Raw genomic sequence first — 27,519 nt, 5'->3', positions numbered from 1 at the left:
GCGCAGGAAACCGGAACTTCCGTTCCCTTAAAGGAAGGGGTTCACAGGTCAAACGCGTGCGCCGGAGAGGCAGCACGTACGCCTGGAACTTCCATTTTTTTCCCAGGTTTTTCCGGGAGGGTAAGTCTCCAGCAGCTACGCTTATAAAAAGTAGTCGCAAGGCCTGCTTTTAACAAGGTAAGTGGTGAATTAAGTAAAATTAAAACATTTTTTCCACAGGTTTATTATTTTTAAATACTTTAAAGAAAGGTAAGTTTATTTTTAGCCTCGTTAGAAACTGTAATTAATATTTTTCAAAAAATAACTATTTTAAACAATAATTTAAATTTATGTAATTTAGTGTTATTTTAAAAATGTGATTTAAAAAAAAATGTATTTGAAGTTTTAGTTATGTTTTGGGGCTGAATTGTATTCATAGATTTGACAGGTCTTCCTGTCAAATCTATGAATACAGATTCCCTGCTATCATTGGCTCTCCATGGCCCACGTGATCCCAGGGGATGCTTCAAACTAACTGCGCCCCTGGGATACGCAAGCACTGCGCGCCGGCAGTTGGAGCAGGCCCAGGATCAGAATCCCACATGGGCCCACAGCACAACGGCCAGCGCGCAACTCACTTAAGAACTATAATACAGTATTATTTATTACAGCTAGCCCAAACAAGCTCTAATAATGTATTGAATGATTATTTCCCATGAGCACAAGATCTAAATACTTTCTCTCCCCCGCCCCACCCCTCACTTATAAATAACCACCATGACACCCATGGATTACCAATGGTCTGTTATTGTTGTTACCTTATAGCAACTTTATGAAAAGCTCAAGTATGATTAATGTGGAACAAGAAATGCTTTACAAGACTGTACAAAAATTATTTACAGAACGAATTTGCATCTGAGTCCCAAAATCTGCACCCCCTTCCGGTGGGGGGGGGGGGGGGGGGGCGGGCGGGGGGTGGCGGATGGAGATTAAGACAGCTACTAAAGTTATTAGACTCTCACCATCAAGCATGCCTTTTAGGGATCAAACTGCTGCAAAGAATGACAATCAACTGTAAAACCCGCTTGCCTTGTTCGGAGCATAACAGCTGAGCACCTGGAATTATGCAAGCAGATCTCAGCATGGACTGAGCCATATGCTGGGTGTGTAGAGGTGCCAGGGATGGGATATCTGGGATAGCAACAGATTTAAAGAGCAGTTGCCGTGCCTTAATGGAGCACTCGCCAGATTGTGGTGATTTGAAGTCTGCTACAGGAATCTGATTCTGTGGATTGAAAGAGATGATTGAGAGAGCTGGAAGTGGTCTTTCAGTGAGAGAACTGGAGTTGATGCTGAGGCAAGCATAGGAAAGGAGGGTTACCTTGAAGTTAAGGAGGCACCTTCCTCAAAAGTCTGTTGTCCATGCATCTTGGGAAGAACTGACAGTAGGTGAATGCTGTTTCTCATGTGAGTAGGTCATCAGCACAGAGGACAAACTTTATCACATTGAGGAAGTTTGCCAAGGTACCCTGAATGTAGCTGCTTCAAGCTTAATGGTATAACATGGCTGCAACACACGCTTTCGCTTAACCAGCTACATCTTTATTTTGGATGCATAATGATTATTTGGGAACCTTTTTAACATTTCTCATATAATCACAGGGCAGCTCATATTCATGCATGGTATACCACAAGCAGACCCATCCCCGTCCTGGGTGATACTTGCAGATCAGGCTGCAAGAGGTAGCAAAGTGTTGATACTGCCTCCCCGGTGAAATGCAAGCAGCAAAGACAGACTTCCTAGGACATGCACAAATAATTCTGGTGGAATCTATAGGCCCGTCTCCTTGGGTAAGGCACCTGCCTCTGTGTATTCCATGAAACAGCTTATCCAGCTCCCGGAGGGCAAGGTACTCTCAGAGGAATGGTCAACCTATCAATGTAGATTGCTTAAATTAAGAGTAAAACAACCTTCAATGGTAGAATATGAAAAAGAGAAAAAAGCAAAAAAGCAAAAATGCTAAATCGAAGTGCAAAATGTAGTAAAATAACAATGCACTAAACTAAATTCAACAAAAGCCACCCATAAAACCAAAAATAGTAGCAGCTTGCATTCATTTAAACACTAGTTAAATGAGGAAGCGACAGCTGGCAGGAGTGCAATGTTGCTGGAGACCTGAAGGAACAGTCCCCGGCACTCAGGTGAATGGTTGGGAGGGGGTTCAGGAGCGCCTCATGGTTGGGAGAGGAGATAGCCCCAGGAAAGGAACACCTAAACTTTCCTTGTGGAGCCCAGAGGAGCATTCCTGCTCCTCCTGGTCCCTTAAAAGAAAGTTAAAAAAAAAATCCACATTTTTCTGGGTCTCTTTTGCCCTAGCTCCTCTTCCCGTTAAGTTGGCCTGGGGGCGAAGATCAGTGCAGGCCTCCAGTTAAGATTGCAGTCGTGTCTCAATGATGTCATTGGAGCCCAATCTGTATATTTAAAGAAGGATCCGCTGGCTTTTGGGACACGTCCCTCTCAACTGGTTAAGATCAGAACCCATGGGAAGACAGCGGGAGTGATGGAGTTAAGTCCCATAGGTCATTTTAACTGCCCGCCTTCCTGGTCTCAATTTGTTTTAGAATAGTGTAGCCTCTGACTCACCATGAGCAACGCCACAGGGGATCTGCTAGTTGTTAAAAAAAACTTGAGACTGACATCACTGCACCATTAGTAACGTCAGTGAGGGCTGGGTGATTTAGTGATTGTTAATCTATTAATTGAACTGGTTCAAAAATTACTACATTCATCATTTGTTGTGCTGTGTAAACAAACTGCTTGTATTTCAATGACTAAGCAAACATACAAGTCCTAACATGCAAAAACAAGAACATATATAGTGAAACAACCAACAGAAGTATAGTATGTCCCTTGCCTTGCTAAAATACCTGTTGCAAAGAAAAGGGCTTGATTATTCTATTTTGATTGGCATCAAAAGATTAAGATTTCATTTCATGACATAGAGTTGGAGAAGATCAAACACTGGCAGTGTTTGCACTAGTTTAATGGAGCCAGCCATATCTTCAGGTCAGTGAACTCAATTAGTGGAAACAAAGCAATTGGCAAGAAACTTCAGGTAGCCATTGTCTTAGCAAAGCATTTGACTCACATATATATGGGGAAGTTTGAACTCACTGACAGTCAGTGGTTGTAACACACTGGCAGGCCATATTGTGTGGTGCAGCGGGAGGCCCGTTCCATTTTAACAGCTGGGCCTCATTTAAATGGAGCTGCCCACCCCACACGGGTGTCCAGGGGCAGCTCACCAGGTTCAACCCAGAGGCCACCTGGCTGACAGCAAGGTAGATCGTCAGGAAGAAGAACATCGGGTGCGGTGTAAAACGGGCTCTCGATTCGCTATGAGCCCGTTTCGGACTACTGCCGCTGACCAATTTCACCCCTTTGCATCTGTTTTCACTATTGAAGATGATGCTAAGATGCCAGATTGGGGCGCTCCATAATTTGATTCCATTGACGTAATTGTGGAAATGGTTGTAGATGGGATTAAGGCTGGCAAGGTTGATCAGGCTGCTGGACCTGATGACTTTAACCCCACAGTGCTGAAAGAAATTGAAAAGTATTGCACAAGCAACGGCTCATATATTTAACACCTCTTTGAGATCTGGTATTGTTCCTATGGACTGAAAGGGGAAGTCAGACCCTGCGAATCATAGGCCATTTTCGTTGATGCCAGTTGCTGGGAAGAAGGATGGGAAAAAAAGTATCTGGTCCATCAAGTCCACCCCATCCAGATGCAATTCAGCCTCGTGCTTCACCAATCACCCCCCACCAGTCATGTAATCTCCCGAGAGAGGCAAACGATAGTGAAATGCAGGACCAGCTCCTGCAAGTTCCTCTCTTGCCCCCAAAGGTAATCAAGATCCAGGGCACTGTGATAATTCAGGAGTATCACTAGTCCCAGCAACCTATCTTTTATAATTTAAACTGTCCTCTTCTATCAGTAACTTTTCCAGCTCCCTTATGAAGATCTACAGGGAATCCATACCTAGTGCATACTTCAGTATTATGTTTAATGGTCAATTACTTTGTGGGAAAATAAATACTTCCTAGCATCTCATCTAACTCTTTTCTTACGCATTTTATACTAATGCCCCCATTCTCCTATCTAGCTCAAATAACCTATTTAGCTAGATAGAATCTATTCTGTTCATCATTTTAAGAACCTCAATCATATCTCCTGTAAGCTTTGCATTTCTCCAATAAAAAAGCCCCAAGCTCTGGGGACCTAAGATTTGGATATCATTTTGATCGGCCTCCTCTGGAAGTTCTCCAGGGCCTTGATATCCTCCACTGTGTGTAGGGACCAAAAATGTGGCTGTACTAAGGCTTTGTACAACATAAGTATAATGTTTCTGGTTTTATATAACTACTTGCATTTATATAGCGCCTTTAACATAGTAAAACATCCCAAGGCATGTCACAGGAGCATTATAAAAAATAATTGACACCAAGCACATAAGGAGATATTAGGAATGGTGACCAAAGCCTGATCAAAGAGGTAGATTTTAAGGAGAGTCTTAAAGGAGGAGAGTTAGAGAGGAGGATAGATTTAGGGAGAGAATTCCAGAACTTATGGCCTAGGCTGCTTAAGGCACGTCCGGTAAGGGTGGAGCAATGAAAATCAGGAATGCGCAAGAGGCCAGTATTGGAGGAGCGCAGAGATCTCGGAGGGTTGTGGGGCTGGAGGAGGTTACAGAAATAGGGAGGAGTGAGGCCATGGAGGGATTCAAAAACAAGGATGAGAATTTTATAATGTACTGTCCTAGCAATATACCTAAAACCCTTAATGTTTTTCAAATGTCATTCGTCACACTACTTGTGGATCTTCAATGTTTTATCTGTAATGTATATACCTTTAGGGGGGGAACTACTTTTTACAGCTCAGGTATACTGCAGTACCGGCAGTGACCACACCTGTATATAGCACTGAGTAGTAATCTGTACAGACCAGTTCCCGTGTGAGCCACGTTGAGTAAACACCTGATATACCGTTCTCCTGCAGTCTGTGTCTTATTATACACAGACACAACATTATCCACTATGATCACCAGGTTCTACTGCTGCTACTCAACCTTAAGTGGGTACCCTGTGTGGCACACACAGGAAGAGAATAAAAATCATGTTTAATGACTGAAAGTGGTGGTTGAATTCAAAGTAGAAATACAAGCAGTGGAAATAAATTATTACTGTCCCTTTCCATCAAAAGATTGTGATACACCGAGGGACAAAATTATTGCTGCATCCATATTTAATCATATTACCACAAATCAGCAGTCAACAGAAGGTAAAACCTCAATGGCAAAACTGTGGCAACAGCGGTATATATGAACCAAAGTAGGAAAGCTCAGTAGTGATAACAGAAGTTATGAAGCAGTAACGACTGGAATATAGAATTGCCTTGAATGCATAATGCAAAGGAGCAGCTGACTGGCTTAGAACAAGTTGCTGCCAAGTCACAACTGAAGGATTGTTGTAAGCTCATAAGCTAGGAAACCTAAGCTGTAGTAGTTTAACTTTGCTTCAGAAATCTGTAATTATGTTTACATAGAAACATAGAAGATAGGAGCAGGAGTAGGCCATTCGGCCCTTCGAGCCTGCTCCGCCATTCAATGAGATCATGGCTGATCATCCAAATTCAGTACCCTGTCCCTGCCTTCTCCCCATATCCCTTGATCTCTTTAGCCTCAAGGAATATATCCAACTCTTTCTTGAATATATTTAATGAACTGGCCTCCACCGCCCTCTGTGGCAGAGAATTCCACAGGTTCACCACTCTCTGGGTGAAGAAATTCCTCCTCATTTCAGTCCTAAATGGCTTACCCCTTATCCTTAGACTATGACCCCTGGTTCTGGACTCCCCGGCCATCCGAAACATCCTTCCTGCATCTAGTCTGTCCAGACCTGACAGAATTTTATAGGTTTCGATGAGATCCCCTCTCAATCTTCTAAACTCCAGTGAGTATAAGCCCAATCGACACAATCTCTCCTCATACGTCATTCCTGCCATCCCAGGTATTAGCCTGGTGGATCTTCGCTGCACTCCCTCCATGGCAAGAACGTCCTTCCTCAGGTAAGGTGACCAAAACTGCACACAGTACTCAAGGTGCGGTCTCACCAAGGCCCTGTACAATTGTAGCAAGACATCCTTGTTCCTGTACTCGAACCCTCTTGCTACGAAGGCCAACATACCATTTGCCTTCTTAACCGCCTGCTGCACCTGCATGCTTACCTTCAGCGACTGGTGCACAATAACACCCAGGTCTCTTTGCACTTCCCCTTCTCCCAATCTATTGCCATTCAAATAATAATCTGCCTTCCTGTTTTTGCCACCAAAGTGGATAACCTCACATTTATCCACATTATAGTGCATTTGCCATGTTTCTGCCCAATCACCCAACCTGTCCAAATCGTATTAGAGTTTCAGGACATCCTCCTCACAGCTTACCCTCCCACCCAGCTTTGTGTCGTCTGCAAATTTGGAGATATTGGCCTAGAAATTCAGTATAGCCACTTTTGGGGCGGTAAAGTCGGGCGGACGCTAAAGTTTGCGCCCGGCGCAAAGTCGCACCACCTTCGCCGATATTCAGTCGCATCGCCCCAAGAGGTTGCTGCTGCGCTAAAACAGGCGATGCACGACTATCTTTAGGCGCTAAGCCGGTGGTGCTGAGCGATACCCCCGAGGCCGGGCGCAGCGCTGGTGCGGCGAGTTGTTGATTGACGGCAGACACTCTGGCGCCGGTCAGCTCTTAAAGGGAGAGTGTCGATTTGTTTGCCTGCCACACCCTGCACACTGCAGCCCTCAACCTAGGCCTGACCACTTCAGCTTCACCTGCACAACGCCCAGGGCTATGGAGAACGCCAGGGAGAGAGCGCAGCGCTTCAGCGACGGCGACCTGAGGCTGCTGGTTGGCGGAGTGGAGCGCAGGCGCCATGTTCTGTTCCCAGAAAGTGGCAAGAGGCCGCTGCCCAGCGCCTACCGGAAAGCCTGGAGGGAGGTCTCAAACAGGGTGTCTTCCAACAGCGTGGTTGCCAGGACTCCTGTGCAATGCCGGAAAAAGTTCAACGACCTCACTCGGGTTGTCAGGGTGAGTACCCTTTCCAGTGTCCTCCTCATCCCTGCATGTGCACCTCACTTTATGGGCAAAGGGACCTGAAAGCCCTAATGGCCAGCCCTCATCCAGCAGCTATGGGACTGGCATGAAAATCACTTGCACATTCAGCACTTTACACACTGTACAAGCTTTTCGACCATGGGAGGCAGTGCAGACAAGATCAGGGCTTCACACTGTACTTAGAGGCCGTCCTTTCTCTTGCAGGCCAAGGTGGCGCACAACCGGCGGAAACGAACTGACACCGGGGGAGGCCGTCCTGACGTCAAAGAGCTCTCCGACCTCGACCAGCGTGTGGAGTGCATTATGGCAGGCCGGCTGATTGGCCCCATCGCCACTGGAGATGCCGACCCTGTTCTGGGCACCAATGGTAAGGGCATCACCTTTTTGACCTCTCTCGTTACACTTGCGCCTCAGATCAGCATCCTTTGCCACTGTCCGACCAGTGCAGTGCATGGCAGCACTCATGCCTCCCTCGCTGCCGCCCTGTCCTCACTCTAAAGCTACTCTTGTGCCTTCCTGCTTTCAGATGGTGAATCGCCAGGTGAGGAGGCGGGCCCTCAAGCTGCCACTGTCAGCGCTTCCGAATTCGAGGAGGAGGAAGAGGAAGCCGGCCCATCAGTGCCACCCTCAGCCGCGCCAGCCCATGGCGAGGAAGGGGACACGTCTTCCCTGGAGGGGAGCCGGGGGGAAGGGTCGGAGGAGAGTGAAGCTCCGGGGCCCAGCGGCCTGCAGCAACGCGGGAGGGGTGGGGAAGCTCGGCGGACTTCTCCCCAGAGGGTGAGTGCGGCCTCCAGTCCTGCGACGGTGAGCACAGAGGAGGTGTGGCTCCTGGAGGAAATGGCCGTCCAGGCTGAGCGCAGGCACAATGAGCTCATGGCTGCAGTGGCAAGGATGCCTGACTCCATTGAGTCTTTGTCAAGGAGTGTGCAGCAATTTGGAGCAGCACAGGCCAGGAGTCTACAGGACTTCGCGGCAGCACAGGCGGCTTCGAGCCAAGTGCTCAGTCATGCCATCCATTCACTGGCTGTTGTCATGCAGACACAGACCAGGGCCACACGGGCACTAACTGCTGCCACCCTTGCTGGATCAGCCAGGCATCGCCAGGGCACCCGCCGCACAGCAGCAGCCCAGCAGTCTGTTCTTCAGCTGTTTGCTGCGCATGCTGCAGTGCTGGCCCGTGTGAGTGCCAATGTCTCAGGCGACCAGCGAGCACCTGCGATCTGCCAGGTTGGCACCATTCCTGCGGCCGACACTGCCACTCCGCCATCGCAGCTGCCACGAGCCGCTGGACAGACTGCTGCCGCCCAAGCAGAGTTGGAGCAGTCAGCAGCCGGCCCCTCCAAGGCCAGAGCTGGTGCAGGCCGACCCCCAAGGGCATCTGCCGTCTCGCCATCTGACCCTCAGCAGCCTTCCCCCAGCCTTGCTGCAGCCACTGGGCTCCCATTGAGGAGGAGCTGCAGGGCGGGCAGGGGCCAGGCAAGGATGCGAAAGTCATCGCCCTCGCAGGGCAAAAAGTAGAAGCTCTGCACAAATGCCTGGTGCTTTTTTTAAGGCCGAGATTGGTGTAGTTGGGTTTTTGTAAGGCCGAGACTGGTGTCTTTCTTTCTTTTTGTAAGGCCGAGACTGGTGTAGTTGTGTTTTTGTAAGGCCGAGACTGGTGTCTTTCTTTCTTTTTGTAAGGCCGAGACTGGTAGTTTTGTGTTTTTGGGGGGGCTTCTCCACATGAGGTTGTAATGTGGGAAGGGCAGAGGTTTGCAATAAATTATTGTTCTTAAATTGCACTGTGCATGGTTTTTTTGTCAAGTCCTGGTTGCCCTGCTCGGCTGAGGGCTTGTGGAGCGGCTACATTCATCTGCTGACATTGGCACAAGCCATTCCCTGAGAGGGGGCCTAGAAGCGACGTTCAATAAGCCGGCGACGGGCGGCCCTTGCACTTTCTGCCTCCCTCCTGTGCTGGTCCTCCTCCTCCTCCTCCTCCTCCTCCTCCTCAGGTGGTCCTCCAATCTCTGGTGACAGTGGCTGAGTCCTGCGGATAGCCAGGTTGTGCAGCATGCAGCAAACGACCACGAAATGGGAGACTCGCTCCGGCGAATATTGTAGGGCTCCACCGGAACGATCCAGACAGCGGAACCGTTGCTTCAGGACGCCGATTGTTTGTTCGATGATGTTCCTGGTCGCTTGATGGCTTTCGTTGTATCCCTCTTCAGCAGGGGTGCTGGGCGCACGGAGCAGGGTCATCAGCCAGGTACACAAAGGATAGCCTTTGTCCCCGATAAGCCATCCTCGTGGGTGAGGCTGGGCCTGGAACATGTCTGCCACAGAAGTCTGTCGCAGGATGAAGGCATCGTGGCTGCTGCCTGGAAAGCGGGCATTGACAGCTAGGATGAGCTGCCTGTGGTCACATACCAGCTGGACGTTCAGCGAATGGTAGCCCTTCCGGTTGCGGTAATCCTCGGCATTCTCCAGAGGTGCCCGCAAAGCCACATGCGTGCAGTCAATGGCGCCCTGCACCATGGGGAAGCCAGCGAATGCTGCAAAGCCCATTGCACGCTGTTGCTGCTTGGCAAGGGCCATGGAGAAGGAGATGAACTGACGTCTCCTTTTGAAAAGGGCATTGGTCACCTGGCGGATGCAGCAATGCATGGCGAACTGGGAGATGTTGGAAATGTCCCCAGTGGCGGATTGGAAGGAGCCGGAGGCATAGAAGTTGAGAGCCACTGTCACCTTCACTGCCACTGACAGAGACGTCCTGCTCCTCAGCTGTGGCTGCAGATCACCGCCAAGCAGGTGGCAGATCTCTGTGACCACCTCCCTTCGGAATCGCAGCCTCCGAACACACTGCTCGTCAGACATGTTGAGATAGGAGAACTGCTGGCGGTATACCCTGGGTGGGTAAGGCCTCCGTTCCCGACGCCTGTTGCCCCCTCTCCGTCTAGCCAGGGCTGCCACTCTCTCACGGCGTCTGTGAGCCCTTTGGATGCAATGGAGAAAGCCAACGTTTGCACCCATTGCAGCCCCCATAATATGTTAGCAAAGAATGATATGTCAATGAGGCAAAGACAAGTGGAAAGCTGTGGCTTGAAGCCACAAGTACCTGTCTGAGTGTTGAGCCAAAGCAGAAAGCTCTCTACCTTGGTCTCTCTGCAAAGATCCGTCTCTCAAGAAGGAGTGCTGCGAAATGGCAGCCTTTTATAGTGCAGGAGGAGTGCCCTTTAATTTGCGCCCCCCGCGCCCCGCATTGACTGAGCACCGTTCCACTCTACCAGTCGCTAGGGGCGCCGGGCGCACAATGGGGCGTCGCGACTGAATTTCCGGTTGGGGGCGCACAAAGGGCGTTGCACGAGGAAATGACGTCATGATCTGCGCGTGCATCTGAGCGCGCGCAAAGACTTTGCGCCGCCGCTAAATCTCTAGTGAAGTTGGGGAGAGGCGCAGTTCGTGCTGCGCCCGGCCGCTAGCCGCCTAGCGCCCGACATCTACTCCTCCTAAGGCGCTACCGGCTGGCGCAACCAACTGAATTTCTAGGCCACTACATCCAATTCCCTCGTCCAGATCATTAATATATATTGTGAACAGCTGGGGTCCTAGGACCGATCCTTGCGGTACCCCACTAGTCACTGCCTGCCACTCGGAAAACGACCCGTTTATTCCAACTCTTTGCTTTCTGTCCGCCAACCAGTTCTCTATCTAAGTCAATACCTTGTCCCCAATCCCATGTGCCTTAATTTTGCACGCTAATCTCTTATGTGGGACCTTATCGAAAGCCTTCTGAAAGTCCAAATACACCACATCCATTGGTTCTCCCTTATCTATTTTATCAGTTACATCCTCAAAAAATTCCAGTAGATTAGTCACGCATGATTTACCTTTTGTAAATCCATGTTGACTTTGTCCGACCCTGTCACTGCTTTCCAAGTGCTCTGCTATTACATCTTTTATAATAGACTCTAGCATTTTCCCCACTACCGATGTCAGGCTTACCGGTCTATAATTCCCCGCTTTTTCTCTACCACCTTTTTTGAATAGTGGGGTAACATTAGCTACCCTCCAATCCATGGGTACCGTTCCAGAGTCTATCGAGTTCTGGAAGATGACCAGCAATGCATCTACTATCTCTAGGGCCACTTCCTTAAGTACCCTGGGATGTAGACCATCAGGCCCTGGGGATTTATCGGCCTTCAGTCCCATCAATTTTCCTAACACCATTTCCCTACAAATACTGATTTCTTTCAGTTCCTCCCTTTCATCAGACCCTATGTTCCCCGGCATCTCTGGGAGGTTATTTGTGTCCCCCTTTGTGAAGACAGAACCAAAGTATGTATTTAGTTGGTCTGCCATTTCCTTGTTTTCCATTATAAATTCCCCTGATTCTGACTGTAAGGGACCTATGCTTGACTTCACCAATCTTTTTCTTTTCACATATCTATAAAAGCTTTTACAGTCAGTTTTTATGTTCCCTAAAAGCTTACTCTCATATTCTATTTTCCCTTTCTTAATTAATCCCTTTTCCTTCTTTGTTGACTCCTAAACTGTTCCCAATCCTCAGGATTATTGCTTTTTCTAGCCAATTTATATGTCCTCTCCTTGGATCTTATGCTATCCCTAATTTCCCTTGTTAGTCACGGTTGAGTCACCTTTTTTGTTTTATTTTTATGCCAAACTGGGATGAACAAATTCTGTAGCTCATCCATTCGGTCTTTGAATGTTTGACATTGCCTATCCACCGTCAACACTTTGAGTGCCATTCCCCAATCAATCCTACCCAACTCGCTCCTCAGACCATCGTAGTTTCCTTTATTTAAATAGAGGACCCTTGTCTCTGAGTCAACTACTTCATTCTCCATCTTAATGAAGAATTTGATCATATTATGATCGCTCCGACCCAAGGGGCCTCATACAACAAGATTGCTAATTAATCCTTTCTCGTTACATAATACCCAGTCTAAGATGGCCTGATCTCTGGTTGGTTCCTCGACATATTGGTCCAGGAAACCATCCCGTAAGCACTCCAGGAATTCCTCCTCCACAGTATTGTTACTAATTTGGTTGGCCCAATCTATATGTAGATTAAAGTCACCCATGATGACTGCTGTGCCCTTATTGCACGCTTCTTTAATTTCCCTTTTAATGCCATCCCCAACCTCCGCCTTACTGTTTGGAGGTCTATATACCACTCCCACTAATGTTTTTTTCCCCTTAGTATTTCTCAATTCTACCCATACAGATTCCACATCATCAGAGCTAATATCCTTCATTACAATTGTATTAATCCCTTCTTTAACCAGTCATGCTACCCCACCTCCCTTTCCTTTTTGCCTATCTTTACTGAATATCAAATACCCCTGGATGTTGAGTTCCCAGTCTTGGCCATCCTTGAGCCACGTTTCCTTAATCCCAACCAAATCATATTCGTTTACCTCTATTTGCGCAGCCAATTCATCCACCTTATTACAAATGCTCCTCGCATTAAGGCACAAAGCCTTCAGGCTTGTTTTTTTAACGCTCTTAGACCTATTAGAATTATTATTTACTGTGGCCACGTTTGATTTAAACCGTTGATTTCTCTGACTGCCACTTTTGTTTTTCTCCTTCCTATCTTTTGCTTTTATCCCTGTTTTCCTTTCCTCTGTCTCCCTGCTCAGGTTCCCAACCCCCTGCCATTTTAGTTTAAACCGCCCCGACCAGTGCTAGCAAACCTCCCCGCAAGGATATTTGTCCCGCTCTGGTTCAGGTGCAACCCGTCCGACTTGTACAAGTCCCACCTTCCCCAGAAGCAGGCCCAGCGATCCAGGAAACTAAAGCCCTCCCTCCTGCACCAACTCTTTAGCCATGCATTCATCTGCTCTATCCTCCTATTCCTATACTCACTAGCACGTGGCACCGGGAGTAATCCAGAGATTACAACCTTTGAGGTCCTACTCTTTAATCTGCTACCTAGCTCCCTAAATTCTTGCTGCAGGACCTCATCCCTCTTCCTACCTATGTCGTTGGTCCCAATGTGAACCACGACCTCTGCCTGTTCACCCTCCCCCTTCAGAATGCCCTGCAGCCATTCAGTCTCCCAGAAAGTCCATTACTTTCTACTTTTAGTCAATTGCCACCAACAAACTCCTGGATCTCAAAATGATTCCTACCAGTTTTTAATGATTTTTCAGTCATACATTAACAGATTTGTAACAAAAAGTAATTTTTCAAAATTTCCTATTTTTTGTGTCTTATGTGATTTAGTTCAGTGCACCTCTTTTAGCAACACATTCACCACATTGCATCTCATGTGGTCTGTTACATTTTCTCTTATCTCTTCCTCAGTAGACCATGAAAAAAAAATGAACTTCCATCCTCCTTCCACATTTTATTTAGAAAATGCAGCATTCTTTTTTCCTAGATTTTTGAAATATATAACTCCCAGAAATTAAAAAACCCACAGAATCATAAAAAAAAGCATTGAAATAAATTCTCAATTGCTTGTTTACTTCAGACACACTGAAGTAAATAATTTGTTCCTTGCCTTCTTCCATTAGATGGCATACTCTCCCTGCTGGAAAACCTTCCTCACAATCCTACTCTTATTTTCCTTCTGTAATAATGCTTTCCATTTTACTAGATTGGTGCTTAATGGTCAGTTTGTAGGTCAGTTTCGGAGGGAAAATGTAAAATGTAAAATTGTTCCATTGATTAACTCAAATATGACAAAATAGGAAAGATAATGAACAAGATTTTTTCTTGAAAATGACCAACTATAAAAGCGTCAATACCTCATGTACTAGAATCAATATTTGACACAATGGAAAAGGCAGATTACTTGTCTTGGTAGAGTATTTGTCATTTTGTTAAGTAAAGTTAAAGCATCTCCACAAACCACACAAGTCTGGCCCTCAGGAAACACATGCTCAGCATGCATTGCCATCTGTACTGGTGCCAATATGTAACCTGTTGTTCTTTTTTCTTCTAAAGGCAGGCATTGTGACTGCAGATTACTTCATTTTGACCTAGGCTGCAACAGCTAACTCTGAGTTCACTGCGTAACTTGTACTAAGTGCCAACAACATCTCCTCAGTGGCAGTTGATGCCAATAAGTGTCCAGTACCCATTGTCACCAATGGCACTTGTTTTAAGGCTGGTACTGGGTTGTGTCATTTGTGCTTGTCTCTTTAATTGGCCTTCAACACCCTTGGATACAAAGTTGTTGCCAGTGCTGGATGGTGCCGATGTGAACCTAGTACCACAAAACCACAGATCAGAGCCTGTGGTCCTTTCTTTGGAGAGCTCATTTTTCTTGCTGCGTTTTACATTTTTATGGCTTATTTTGCTTCATGTAAAAAACGCAGAGTAATCTGTTCAACGTCTGAAGTAGTGAACAACACTAGAAACAACAAACTCAAATGTTGGAGCTACAGAACAATGAACTGACATGTGAGCAGTGTCAACCTTTATAATGAGCAGGTCCTGTGTCAGCACCGATACAGATGACATTGTAATATTTTTTGTATGTCATATGTTCCCTAGAAATCAACAGGAAGAATCCTAGATTCTTACAGATAGTGCTGAATGAAGGATAACAATTATGTATACTTGATTTTTTTGCACGTTATTGTAATAAATATATTGCTGATAATTTGTTGAACTATCCATGCATGAAAAGGTATTAGCATGCAGCACTACTTTCTATAATAATTTGGAGAATTAAATGTGCAAAAAAAATATGAAGAGCACTTGCTGTAGTTACATCTACAAAGGGACATTATCAAGTAAGTAATGGGGGTAAAAATTGGATAGCGCCCCCTTTCGCCGGGGCACTAATTTTAGCGCCCGAAAAAGTTAGCGCCACCGTGCCGTGGCCGATTTTCCCAGGTAGCACCCCGAGAGGGAGGGGGGGGGCACTACTGGAAGCGTCCTGCATCCCTCTTGGGGCGCTGTGAGCCAAAACCACGGCGCTACGTGCTGCAGTGCCATAGTACTGCAGGCCTTCCTCCCCTTATTAAAGGGGAGGGACCTGGCACAGCGCGTCCCGGTGCCTAGCTGGGCCACCAGGGATCGAGAGTGCCGGCAATCGAGCCCGGCACTCAAGAGGAGTGCCGGGCTCACAGAGAGCAGCCGGCACCCTGTGGGTGGGGGGGGGGGGGCGGGGTGCCTTCACAGGGGCCGGGGTCAGCAACGGGGGCAGGTGCTGGCAGGCGGCCTTCGACAAAAATGGCCGCCCACCACCTCCCCTTTAACTAGCGCCGCCCTGGCCGCAGGCAGGCCCCCCTGACCCCGGTGGACATAGCGTCCAGTGGTAAGTCGGGGGAGTGGCGCCACCCAATATTACAGCCGGGGCGCGAGCGGGACGCTAACAGTTAGCTGAATTTCGTGGGAGGCGTTAGCGGCACCGAGCCCAGGCGCTAGTTGATTTGCGCCCTCTTAGGGCGCTAACGGGAGGCGCAAATCAACTGAATTTAGCCCCCATAGAATCCAAATACTTCAAAAATGGTGCATGTTCTCATTTATTTTAACAAAATAAATCATAATGAATTACTAACTACTGCCTTGTAATTAAAAACTAAAGATAATTGTGTGCTACTGAGCCATATAGACCAGGAGGTGTCAGCTTCGATTCCTGGTGTGTGCTGAGACTGCTCCTGTGTTTTGGGGAGAGGGATCAGCTTAAGAGTGGAATTCGCTAGGTTCCTGAAATCCTGAACCTATCCAAAGTGTGCAAGTGTGGACAACAACTGAGGAATGCATCAGGCTCAGCTGGGTTGCTAACATTGATCAAATAGCCTGGCAACCTTCAGCGACCAGGCTCAAATATGAAAAAGAGTCACTTGGGTGAGGTATCAAAGGTCCCCAGCATGAGGCAATGGGGGAGAAATTGGGTATAGCCCCGCTCGAGGCACTAGAATTGGCGAAGTGCAAATTTTATCGCCAGGCGCAACTTATCGCCACCTCCAGCGATATTGGGTTGCTGCGCCCCTGAAGGTGATTGCGGCGTTAAATCAGGCGCTGCACGGGACTCCTAAGGCGCTAACCTGGTGGCGCTACTCAATATCTGGGCGGACGGGCGCAGCGCAGGTGCTGTCAATAATCGATGACCACGAGACATGCTGGCGCCGGCTAGCTCTTAAAGGGGCGGGTCCTCTAGGTTCAGCAGCCACACTCATCGCCCTATAGGCCTCAAATTCGGCGCTGTGCAATCTGAGGCGTTGCAAACTTTGACCAGATGGAGAGGGTGAGGCAGAGAGCGGAGCGCTTTTTCCAAAGGGCATTGGATGCTTTGGTTGGCGCAGTGGAGCGCCGGCGAGCAGTGCTGTACCCTGACAATGGCAAGAGGCCTCCTCAGAACGAGTACCGCAGAGCTTGGAGGGAAGTTTGTCAAAGAGTCAACTCCAGCAGCGTGGCGCCCAGGACTCCTGTGCAATGCAGGAAGAAGTTCAGTGATCTCACTCGGGTCGTTAGGGTGAGTGGCTTGTTGGCAATCTTCTTCATCCCTCCATCTGCACCTGACTTTATGGCCAGAGGGTGCGCGATGCCCCAATGGCCATCTGTCAGCCAGCACCCATGGCCCTTTCTGGGAACGCACATGCACATTCAACTCAGGGCATCATGTAAGGGCTGATCCACCATGGGGGGGCATGAGATGACAACTCAGGGCATCATGTAAGGGCTGATCCACCATGGGGGGGCATGAGATGACAACTCAGGGCAGCATGTTTCAGAACTTCCCATCCTTTCTCCTGCAGGGCAAGCTGGCCAGGAACCGGAGGGAACAGATTCGTACTGGCGGGGGCCCTCCTCAGCTGCAGGAACTGACGGACCTGGAGGAAAGAGTCCACCAGATTGTTGGAGGCCGGATGATTGGTCCTGTCACCACTGGAGCTGCCGACCCCATTGTGCACAGCGATGGTAAGGTCATCACCTTTTTGAACTCTCTCTTTCCACTTGTTACCCCCACCAGCATGCTTTTTCAGTCTGGACCCATGTCAGAGCATTGCAGCACTCTTGCATCCCTTGCTGCCACCCTGGCCTTTCGCTAAATCCACTCTTCAACCTCCCTGCTTTCAGATGCTGCATCACCAGCTCGGGAGCCGGGCCATCTAGCTGCCAGGGACACTGACTCCGGAGGCGACGAGCAGGAGGAAGCCGGACCATCCATCCCACCCTCAGGCGAGCCAGCCCATCTGCAGACTGGGGATAGTGCTTCCCTGGAAGGGAGCGGGGGGGATGGATCTGAGGAGGAACCAGTTGCAGGAACCAGCGGCCTCCAGCAGCGCAAGGGGGGTAGGGAAGTTCGGGAGCCATCTCCCCGGAGGGCGCATCAGGCCATGATGACTGCTGCACAGAGCACAGAAGAGGTGCATTCCCTTGCAGAAATGAGCGCCCAGGCTCGACTCAGGCACACTGAGCTGATGGCTGCAGTTGCAAGGATGCCTGAAGCCATCGAGACACTGGCAAGGAGTGTGCAAGACTTCGGGGCAGCACAGGAAAGGAGTGCCCAGGGCTTCGGGGCAGCCCTGGAAAGGAGTGCCCAGGGCTTCGGGGCAGCCCTGGAAAAAACTGCCCAGGGCGTGGGGACATCACTGGAAAGGACTGTGCAGGGCATCGCGACATCACTGGAAAGGACTGTCCAGGGCTTCACCGATGCACTGGCACCTGCCACGCAAGTGCCGAGTGCTGCCACGCAGTCTCTCGCTGGCCTCATGCAGAGGCAGATTGAGGCCACAGAAGCACTGACTGCTGCCACCCTCCATGGATCAGGCAGGATTACCCGGGGCCCTTGCAGCACCACAGCAGGCCAGCAATCTGTGGACCAGCCGATGGGTCCGCATGCTGTGGTGCTGCCCCGTCAGAGTGCCAGTGTGTCGGCCGACCACAGAGCAGGTGTTCGCTCTCAGGATGTCAGCATTCCTGATGCCAACGCTGGCACGTCTCCACTGCAGCTGCCATCACCTGCAGGACAGACTGCTTCCACCCATGCCCAATTGGAGCAGTCAGCATCCGGCCCCTCCAAGCCCAGAGTCCGTCCAGGCCATCCCTCAGGGGCATCAGCACGTTCGGACAGTCAGCAGGCGTCCCCCAGCCTTCATGCAGCCACTGGGGTCCCATTACGGAGGAGTGGCAGGGAGGGATGGGGCCGTTCTCGCAAGAGAAGTAGATCACCATCAAAGGGGAAAGAGTAGAAGGGGCTGCAGAAACGTCCTATTTCTAGAAATCAAGGCCGTGGATGGTGGTCTGAATGTTAGTCATGTTTTGGATAGTCTCCCGGGTGTGCAAGTCACGTGTTCTGAATGTTAGTCATGTTTTGGATAGTCTCCCGGGTGTGCGAGGCACGGATGTATTAGTTTGTTACTTAAGCTTTCAGTTGCCATTGCTTTGTCATGCTGGAAGGAAGCACAGTTTTCAAAATAAACAAAGAATTTTAATGTCATTGGTCATGTCTGCTATTTACAATCATTGTGGCCTTCATAGGCTTTGGGTTATCCGAATGGTTCCATTCGTGGTCTTCCAATGGCACCAAGCAGTCTGTGAGAGGGGCCTAGAACCGACTCTTTATCAGCCTCAGACGGACGGCCCTTCCACTTTCTCGGACCCTCCCATCTTGGTCCTCCTCCTCCTCCTCCTCCTGCTCCTCCTCCTGCTCCTCCTCCTCCTCTGCTGGTCCTTCAATGTCTGCTGGCATTGGCTGGGTGCGCAGGGTGGCGAGGTTATGGAGCATGCAGCAGACAACGACGAAGTGGGAGACTCTCTCTGGTGAGTACTGCAAGGCTCCTCCCGAATGGTCCAAACAGCGGAACCGCTGCTTCAGCACGCCGATTGTGTGCTCCACAATGTTCCTCGTCGCCTAATGGCTGACGTTGTAGTGCTCTTCTGCAGGGGTGCTGGGCGCACGGAGCGGGGTCATCAGCCATGGGCACAGTGGATAGCCCTTGTCGCCGAGAAGCCAGCCTTCTGGGTGAGCCTGGGCCTCGAAAAGGTCAGCGACTGAAGTCTGGTGCAGGATGAAAGCGTCATGGCTGCTGCCTGGGAACTGTGCATTGACCGCCAGGATCAGCTGCCGGTGGTCACAGACCAGCTGCACATTTAAGGAGTGGTACCCCTTGCGGTTGCGGAACTCCTCAGGATTCTGTACAGGCGCCCGCAAAGCCACATGCGTGTAGTCAATGGCGCCCTGCACCATGGGGAAGTCCGCTATTGCCGCGAAGCCCTCTGCGCGCTCCCGCTGCTTCTCCGGTGTCACATTGAAGGATATGTACTGACGCCGCCTTTTAAACAGGGCATCTGTAACCTGCTGGATGCAGCTATGCACCGCAAACTGGGATATGTTGGCAATGTCCCCAGTTGCTGACTGGAAGGAGCCGGTCGCATAGAAATTCAATGCCACTGTTATCTTCACAGCCACCGACAGAGACGTCCTGCACCTTATCTGCGGCTGCAGATCTTCCTGAAGCAGGTGGCACAGCTCAGTCACCACCTCCTTTCGGAATCGCAGCCTCCTAACACACTGCTCCTCCGACATGTTGAGGTAAGAGAACTGCTGCCTGAATACCCTGGCAGCGTAAGGTCTGGTGTGGCGACGTCTGTTAGCCCTCCTCCGTCTGGCCATTCCTGGCCCTCTCTCCCTCCGTCCCTGTGCCCTTTCCAGATGGTCGAGCAGCAGGACGTTCCCCTCCAAAGCAGCCCCCATAATAATAAGTCAGCAGAAATTAAATAGGGTGCAAATGCTCACCAGCAGCAGGGTGATGGTATGAAGGCTGAAGGTCCTCTGGCAGCGCTGGGTCACTAGTGAAATGGCTCAGAGTCCAACTTTGCAACTCTGTGTAAATCTCAAATAAGTTGTGCTCCCAAAATGACTGCCGCTTTTACACCAGTGCAGTCCCCTTTAAATAGCGCCCCCCTAAGCCCGAGAGCCACTGGGGAATGTTCCAGGAAGCTGTCCTTATTAGCGCCGGGTGGAACAGAGGGGGGCGCCACTGAATTTCCGGTCCGGGGCGCCAAAAAGGCGTTGCACACTGAAATGACGTTATGATCTGCTTGCGCCCGCGAGCGGGCGCTAAGATTTAGCACCGGCACTAAAAGCCCACTCAATATGGCAAGAGGCGCTGGGTTCACTGCGCCCGCCTGAAAATTGGGTAACGCCCCAATTCTCGGCCTCTTTAGGCGCTAACCGCTGGCGCTAGCAACCGAATTTCTCCCCCAATGTTTTCAGGAGTTATGGGGAGAAAAAAATGACAAAAAAATTAAAATATGTTTCTACATATAGATTGGGCTAACCAAATTAGTAACAATACTGTGGAGGAGGAATTCCTGGAGTGTATACGGGATGGTTTCCTGGACCAGTATGTCGAGGAACCAACTAGAGATCAGGCCATCTTAGACTGGGTATTAAGTAATGAGAAAGGATTAATTAGCAATCTTGTTGTGCGAGGCCCCTTGGGGCAGAGCGATCAGAATATGATAGAATTCTTCATTAAGATGGAGAGTGAAGTATTTGACTCAGAGACTAGGGTCTTGAATTTAAATAAAGGAAGCTACGATGGTATGAGGTGCAAGTTGGGTAGGATGGATTGGGGAACGTTACTTAAAGGGTTGACGGTGGATAGGCAATGCCAAACATTTAAAGATCGCATGGATGAACTACAGAATTTGTTCATCCCTGCTTGGCATAAAAATAAAACAAAAAAGGTGATTCAACCGTGGCTAACAAAGGAAATTAGGGATAGCATAAGATCCAAGGAGAGGACATATAAATTGGCCAGAAAAAGCAACAAACCTGAGGATTGGGAGCAGTTTAGGATTCAGTAAAGGAGGACAAAGGGATTAATTAAGAGGGGGAAATAGAGTATGAGAGTAAGCTTGCAGGAAACATAAAAACTGACTGTAAAAGCTTCTATAGATATGTGAAGAGAAAAAGATTGGTGAAGTCAAGCGTAGGTCCCTTGCAGTCAGAATCAGGGGAATTTATAATGGCGACCAAAGAAACGGCAGCCCAATTAAATACATACTTTGGTCCTGTCTTCACATGGAGGACACAAATAACCTCCCAGAGATGTCGGGGAACATAGGGTCTAATGAGAGGAAGGAACTGAATGAAATCAGTATTTGTAGGGAAATGGTGTTAGGGAAATTGATGGGATTGAAGGCCAATAAATCCCCAGGGCCTGATAATCGACATCCCAGGGTACTTAAGGAAGTGGCCCTAGAAAAAGTAGATGCGTTGCTGGTCATCTTCCAAATTCTATAAACTCTGGAACAGTTCCCATGGATTGGAGGGTAGCTGATGTTACCCCACTATTCAAAAAAGGTGGTAGAGAGAAAATGGGGAATTATAGGTAAGCCTGACATAGGTAGTGGGGAAAATGCTAGAGTCCATTATAAAAGATGTAATAGCAGAGCACTTGGAAAACAGTGACAGGATCGGAGAAAGTCAACATGGATTTACAAAAGGTAAATCATGCTTGACTAATCTGCTGGAACTTTTTGAGGATGTAACTGGTAGAATAGATAAGGGAGAACCAGTGGATGTGGTGTATTTGGATTTTCAGAAGGCTTTCGATAAGGTCCTGCATAAGAGATTAGCATGTAAAGTTAAAGCACAAGGGATTGGGTCAAGGTACTGACTTGGATAGAGAATTGGTTGGCAGGCAGGAAGCAAAGAATTGGAATAAACGGGTCTTTTTCCGAGTGGCAGGCAGTGACTAGTGGGGTAAAACATAGAAACATAGAGATAGGAACAGGAGTAGGCCATTCGGCCCTTCGAGCCTGCTCCGCCATTCAATGAGATCATGGCTGATCTTCGTCTGAGATCATAGCTGATCTTACCAGTTCAGTACCCCGTCCCCGCCTTTTCTCCGTAACCCTTAATCCCCTTAGCCTTCAGAAATATATCCAATTCTCTCTTGAAAATATTTATTGAATTAGCCTTCACAGCCCTCTGTGGCAGGGAATTCGCTGCTAGGACCCCAGCTATTCACAATGGCCCAGAAATTCGGGTCTCCACGGGTGAGTACGCACGGGGTACTCACCCGTAGGCCCGATGGAAGTGCCGGTTTCCTGCATGCACTGCGCATGCGCGGGAAACCGGCACTTCCGATCCTCTGAACGAAGAGGTTCAGAGGTCAAACGCGTGCGTGGGGGAGGCTGCGCATGCGCATCAAACTTAGGGTTTTTTTACAGGTTTTTCCGTGAGGGTAAGTCTGCAGAATTTAGAAATATAAAAAGCAGGCGTAAGGCCTGCTTTTTACAAGGTAAGTGGTGAATTAATTAAAATTAAAACTTTTTTTCCACAGGTTTATTATTTTTAAATACTTTAAAGCAAGGTAAGTTTATTTTTAGCCCCATTAGAATATAAAATTATTTTTTTCAAAAATTTAAATTATTGTTTAAAATAGTTATTTCATGTAAATTATAGTTTATTTAAAAAATGTGATTTAAAAAAAAATGTATTTGAAGGTTTAGTGCTATTTTGGGGCCATAGTATTTATAAGTCTTGACAGCAATTCCTGTCAGACTTATGAATGGAGCATTCCCTGCTCCGATTGGCTGCCCATGGCCCACGTGATCCCAGGGGACGCATCGAACTAACTGGGCCCCTGGGATACGCAAGCACTGCGTGCCGGCAGCTGGACCAGGCCCCGGATCAGAATTCCACGGGGCCCTACAGCTCAACGGTCGGCGCGCAAGGTAAGTGCAGATCGGGGGCTTGCACCCGCGGGAAGCACCCGACCCGAATTTCTGGGCCATTATATATTAATGATCTGGCCGAGGGAACTAGATGTAATATCTCCAAGTTTGCAGATGACACAAAGCTGGGTGGGCGTGTGTGCTGTGAGGAGGATGCCGAGAAACTCCAGTATGATTTGGACAGGTTGGATGATTGGGCAGATGCATGGCAGATGCAGTATAATGTGGATAAATGCGAGGTTATCCACTTTGGTGGCAAAAACAGGAAGGCAGATTATTATCTGAATGGCAATTGATTGGGAGAAGGGGAAGTGTAACGAGACCTGGGTGTCCTTGTGCACCATTCGCTGAAGGTAAGCATGAAGGTGCAGCAGGTGGTTAAGAAGGCAAATGGTATGTTGGCCTTCGTAACGAGAGGATTCGAGTACAGGAACAAGGATGTCTTGCTGCACTTGTACAGGGCCTTGGTGAGACCACACCTTGAGTATTGTGTGCAGTTTTGGTCGCCTTATCTGAGGAAGGATGTTCTTGCCATGGAGGGAGTGCAGCGAAGACTCACCAGACATACCTGGGATGGCAGGAATGATGTATGAGGAGAGATTGGGTCGATTGGGCTTATACTCGCTGGAGTTTAGAAGAATGAGAGGGGATCTCATTGAAACTTATAAAATTCTAACAGGACTAGACAGACTAGATGCAGGAAGGATGTTCCCGATGGCGGGTGAGTCCAGAACCAGGGGTCACAGTCTAAAGATAAGGGGTAAGCCATTTAGGACAGAGATGAGGAGGAATTTCTTCACCCAGAGAGTGGTGAATCTGTGGAATTCTCTGCCACACAAGGCAGTTGAGGCCAATTCATTAAATATATTCAAGAAGGAGTTAGATATATTTCTTAAGGCTAAAGGGATCAAGGGATATGGGGAGAAGGCCGGGACAGGGTACTGAGTTTGGATGATCAGCCATGATCTCATTGAATGGCGGAGCAGGCTCGAGGGGCCGAATGGCCTACTCCTGCTCCTATCTTCTATGTTTCTATGAAGCTAGTGTAAAAGATGATATCATCTAATTCAGGGAATAAATGCACAAAGCTGTAGGTGGAACACAAAGTAAAAGCTGTCATAAGTTTATCACAGCCAAGCACTTCAAACATCAGGGGCTAGATTTTCAGTTGCTTGCGCCAGCAGTTAGCGCCTTAAGAGAAGTGATTTCCGGGCGCTATGCGTGTAGCGCCCGGGCGCAGCGCAGTTTGCGCCCCGCCCCAAATTAAGTTGCCCGTTAGCGCCGGCGCAAAGTTTAGCGCCCGCCCGGATGCGCGCGCAGAAAATGACGTCACATCCTCGTGCAACGCCCTTTGGCCGCCCCGATTGCAAACTTCAGTCGGACCGCCCCATTGTGCGGCGGGCGGCCGGAGCGTTTGGAAAAAGGAACGCAACACAACCAGCGCGGGCCCCGGGGGGCGCTAATTAAAGGGAACGTCCTCTCCAGTATAAAGGCCATCCTTTTTTCAGAAAACAGTCTTGTGCAACGCATTTCTGGAGACACAACAAGGAGGATAGCTAACTGGTTTCAAGCAGCAAGAGCCAGGTATTTTTGGACTCAGGCAACAGCGCTGCAAGTGGCCATTTGGAAATTAGAGTGTTTTCCAGGATTTGATGGGGGTTGCATGGGGTGCCAACGCGGAGCTGCAGCTCCATGTCCGTAGGGCTCGCAGACGCATTGTGAGAGGGGCAGCCCTGGCTAGAGGCAGAGGGGGCTACAGGCGTCGGCCACGTAGGCCTTACCCAGTCAGGCTATACCGCCAGCAGCGCTCCTACCTAAACATGAGTGCCGCGCGATGTGTTAAAAGGCTCCGATTCCGAAAGGGGGTGATTGCAGAGATCTGCCACCTGCTTCGCCGAGATCTGCGGCCAAAGCTCAGGTGCAGGACGTCTCTGTCGGTGGAAGTGAAGGTGACGGTGGCATTGAACTTCTATGCCACCGGCTCCTTCCAATACGCTGCTGGGGACATAGCAAACATCTCCCAGTACGGCGCGCATCGCTGCATCCGCCAGGTGACCGAAGCACTGTTCAGAAGGAGAAGCCAATTCATCTCCTTCCCCATGGCCCTGGAGAGCCAGCATCAGCGCGCATTGGGATTTTCCAGACTCGGGGAATTCCCCTTGGTGCAGGGCGCCATTGACTGTACGCATGTGGCTTTGCGGGCCCCTCTGGAGCATGGCGAGCAGTATCGCAACAGGAAGGGCTACCATTCTCTGAATGTGCAGCTGGTGTGTGACCACAAGCAGCGCATCATGGCAGTCAATGCCAGCTTCCCAGGCAGCAGCCACGATGCCTTTATCCTGCGGCAGAGTACTGTGCATGACATGTTCCAGGCACAGCCTCCCCCAAGAGGATGGCTACTCGGGGACAAAGGCTATCCTTTGTGCACCTGGCTCATGACCCCGCTCCGCGCGCCCAGGACCGCTGCTGAAGAGGCCTACAACGAGAGCCATCAAACCACCCGCAACATCATCGAGCTAACTATTGGGGTCCTCAAGCAGCGGTTCCGCTGCCTTGATCGCTCCGGAGGAGCTCTCCAGTATTCGCCGGACCGGGTCTCCCAATTTGTGGTGGTTTGCTGCATGCTACACAACCTGGCTATCCGCAGGACTCAGGCACTGCCACCTGACGTTGGACCAGCACCTCAGGAGGAGGAGCAGGAGGAGCATGAGGAGGAGGAGGAGGAGGAGGAGGAGGAGCAGGAGTACGTTCCCAGGAGGGAGCGACCAGGGCCAAGGGCCGCACGACGCCACCTTATTACACGGTACTTCTAAGCCCCCTGTCAGGGAATGGCCAGGGGCCATGAGGGAAGATGAATGCAGCCGCTCCGCAACCCCTCAGCCGGCGAAGCCAACAAACACTAAGAAGAACAACCATGGAGACTGCATGAATAAAGATAATTTTTTATTACACAAAAATGAAAAGCCCTTCCCACATGAATCCCCAAAAACAATAAACGGGCCCCACAAAAAGCCCAACAAACGACTCACTCCCACAAACTGGGGAGGAGCCACTCCACCTTTATTGAAACCGGGCCTCAACGTCGGCCTAACGCAAAAAAGCCCTCCAAAAGCACAACCATGGGCAAAATAAAGATGGCCACCGCCATATTAAAGGAAAGCTGGCCACACCCTCTACTGAGTGGCCCGCGAGGGCGAGACCTTGGCCAGCATTTTGCCTCCCCTGCCCTGCCTGCTGCTCCTTCGCAAGCTCTGCCCAGTGGCTGCTGCGAGGCTGGGGGAAGGCGCCTGAGGCTCAGATGCCCTTCCGCCAGATGCCGCTGGGGGGCGGCCTACACGGCGTTTGGGCCTCGATGGGCCGTCTCCTGAGTGGCGCACCTGAGCCTGGCCACCATCAGCTGCAGCCGCTTGCCCTTGACGCCCCAGAGGGGGAATGGCGGCGACGGATGGCGCAATGTGGGCCAGCTGGCGTCTGGGATGCGCTGGCTGGTGCTGTGGCGCGGTGGCACTCGGCCGGGCCCGCACTGCAGGATCCGCAGCAATCAGCCGACGGCCGGCTTGCTGGGATGGTCCAGCGCGGCGCCTGCCCTGGCGATGCCTGCCTGAGACAGCGCGTGTGGCAGCAGTGAGTGGCCCTGTGGTCCTGGTGTGCGCGCGCATCACATCCGCCAGGGTCTTGACGGCATCAGTTAGCATGCGGCCAGTCGCGGCAGTTGCTGCCCCGAACTCGCGCACACTGGACGCCAGCGACTCGATGGCCTCAGGCATGCGCCCCACCACGCTCATGAGCTCCGTGTGGCGCCGGTCCGAGTCGTCGGCCATCTGATCGAGCTTCCGCACCTCCTCCGAAGTGAAGGTGTCCGGACTGGAGTCGCGACTCTCCCGCTGGGGAGGAGGGGGCCGAACTAGGGGACCCTTGCCGCGTTGGTGACGGCGAGTGTGCCGAGCAGCAGCACTCCCCTCTGATCCTTCCCCCCTTTGGGGGGAAGGCCGCGGGCCACGCGCACGGCTGCTGGGTGGCTGGACGCCACTGGTCCCAGAAGCTGCATTGCCCTGCGACAGTTCCTCCAGGCACTCGTCCAGTGAGGAGGTGTCGAGCATTTCCTTCTCTCCTGCGGGACGTGACTGTTCCCCCGAAGGTCCGGCTTGCTCCTCCTCCTCCTCCTGGTTGGAGGTGCTGTCACTGGCAGCCTCAGGGTCCTGGTCGTCACCAGCTGAAAGCAGGAATGCACAAGAGTAGCTTCAGAGTGAGGAGACGGCGTCAGCGAGGGAGTTAGGACTGGTGGGATTCAGCGCATTGGTGGGACAGTGGCAAAGGAGGTAGCTCGGATGGGCCAGTGCGACGCGAGAGGGCCAAAAGGCGAGGTCCTTACCATTGCCGGGCAGTGGAGGGTCGGATACACCGCACGCTGTGGGGACAATCACACGGGCTCCCATGAGCACACACACGCGCTCCTCCAGCCGAGTGAGCTTCTGCAGCTTGGCGCGGCCACCCCTGGCACGGGCCTGGCGATTAAACGCTACTTTAGCCTGCAAGAGAAAGGACGGGCTGTAAGTGCGCAGTGAAGCCCTGATGTAGTGTGCACTGCCTCCCATGGTGGAATAGCTTGGACAGAGTGAAGCCCTGATGTAGTGTGCACTGCCTCCCATGGTGGAATAGCTTGGACAGAGTGAAGCCCTGATGTACTGTCCACTGCCTCCCATGGTGGAA

General features: G+C 50.2%; 1 protein-coding gene across 2 annotated transcripts in view; it reads right to left on the bottom strand.

Moving 5' to 3' along the window:
* The window catches only part of kndc1 (kinase non-catalytic C-lobe domain containing 1), a 328,087-nt gene that overhangs the window by 208,367 nt on the left and 92,201 nt on the right, over positions 1-27,519 (bottom strand). The gene's annotated exons all lie outside the window — the stretch shown is intronic.

This window comes from Somniosus microcephalus, chromosome 8 (genome assembly GCF_052327205.1).
Source record: "Somniosus microcephalus isolate GS21.2 chromosome 8, FLI_Smic_1.0, whole genome shotgun sequence".
In the NCBI taxonomy this organism is placed as follows: Eukaryota; Metazoa; Chordata; class Chondrichthyes; order Squaliformes; family Somniosidae; genus Somniosus; species Somniosus microcephalus.
The sequence above is the reverse complement of the archived record's forward strand: the minus strand, read 5'-3'. Positions and strand labels throughout refer to the sequence as shown.